Source organism: Patiria miniata, unplaced genomic scaffold (genome assembly GCF_015706575.1).
Source record: "Patiria miniata isolate m_02_andy unplaced genomic scaffold, ASM1570657v1 HiC_scaffold_9, whole genome shotgun sequence".
In the NCBI taxonomy this organism is placed as follows: domain Eukaryota; kingdom Metazoa; phylum Echinodermata; class Asteroidea; order Valvatida; family Asterinidae; genus Patiria; species Patiria miniata.
This window is the reverse complement of record NW_024037076.1, coordinates 14,386,340-14,388,298: the sequence shown is the minus strand read 5'-3', so window position 1 is coordinate 14,388,298 and position 1,959 is coordinate 14,386,340.

Here is a 1,959-nt window from a genome sequence, read left to right as displayed (position 1 = left end):
ATCTCAATTTCAAATCAAAAGTTACTGAATCATGTTTTGAATTGTTTGAATTGCAGCTATACGCGACGTCGCGCCTGATCCGAAGAATTATAACAACCGCGCGCGCGTGTGCGTCGTTCCAATACTTGTGCGCGCTGCGCTGAATAACAAACACTAACTAATTTAAATTTTCCTACAGTGCTTCTTAAGAATCACCGTTGGAAATGCCTTCTTTCGTTGATTACTTCAAAATGACAGCTTGCCAGAAGAATAATTCACAGGGAGTTTAGTCCCCTTTACTATCTTTCAACCAAGTATGTTTTTCAACAATAATTACGCCAGTTACTTTTCGGATGGCTGCAAATAATGGACTATAGCTTTAAGTGAGGAATGCCAAACACAAAAACATAATTTTGACGTCATCCCCAAAGAGCACCCCTCTAGCGGCACATCAAAAAGAGTTTAACCTTTTCAAATTTAAAAACCCTCAATCAAAAATTTTACCACATGGCCCCTTCATATTCCGTTAGCAACCACAAATGAATTTGCAAGGTTTCAAAATCATGACGTCATCGAACCAGAAGTTACCGTAGGGAGAATTTAACAATGATCATTTTGTTAATTTCCACTTCATTTGATCCCTGTCTCATGACTTTGTTCCTAGTCCAATTTATGACATCTGCTACACTTAAAGTTGACCTTTTGCTTCCAAATACTATGACGTCATCTAACCGGAAGTTGGGTGTTATTATTACACACACTTAGAATGTCCATATTTCAATGAGTTATTTTTACTTTATGTTTAACGGGTATTCTCCTTGAACTAAATCAGTATTCCCTTCCCTTTTTTGACTGACGTCATCAAACCGGAAATAACTTGTACGTGTACCGAAAATGTATACGGAAGTTCAAATTTCATGATCCTCTGTTCTTACCCAAAAAATATTCACAACCCAACTGGATATTGTTTCACAAAACAGTTGTCTACCGACCACTCTGCGTTTGTAACAACAAACGCGAACCTCTAGTAAATCTTCTTTGTTGAGTGGTCGGGCACAACCCGACCACTCTCTGTTCATGTTATTGTTCTGGTAAATCTTTCTTCTTTTTTCCGGACAATACTTCTCCGCGGCTTTTCCCCTAAACGGTATATGGTATGAACTTGTAACTTTCAATATATATCGACCCTCATCCGAAGTGGTGCATATTACTCTGACGTCATGATTACGTCATCAGGTGTCAAATAACAAGTGATTTTATCTGAAAAAGTGACCAATTACTTTCACCCATAACTTTTGAACTAAACATTCAATGATGTTTGTATTCTGTAAATCAGATAGACCATTAATCGCTTAACAGTTTTTGCCGTGTACGTGAACTCGCTTGACCTTTACTTCCGGGTCTACCGGAAGGTCAAAGTTAGGTGAATTCAAAATGAAGACGTTAGCCTGAAATCAAAACAAAGCAACATTTCTTCCGAACGGTTCACGGTATGATCACAAAACCTTGTGTGAACTTGTACCGTGTTACGAAGATGTTATAAATTTTGTTACGTCATCATGACGTCATCAGGTATCAAATTACAAGCGATTTAAGGGCAAATTTTGACAAAATAGTTTGCTTTATATCTTTTGAACTAAATAGCGTATCGTGTTCGTTTTTTCGTGAGGTTGTAGACTATGCCGTGAGAAACATTTCGTGTTCCCGGACGCATAAACCGCTTGACCTTTACTTCCGGTGTTACCGGAAGTGCAATAAAAACTGAATATAACTCAAAAGCGGAAGCATTTTACTACAGACATATATATTATGAAAGTGTTTAGTGAGGAATGCAAGATGCAAAAAAACAGTGTGATGACGTCATCATCCGAAAGGGCGCCCCCTATCGGCACATAAAATAGAGTTTCCCTTCTTTAATTGTAAAACCATCCGTCCAAATTCTACCAAATCGGCCCTTGATATTCTCTGATTAACCACAGA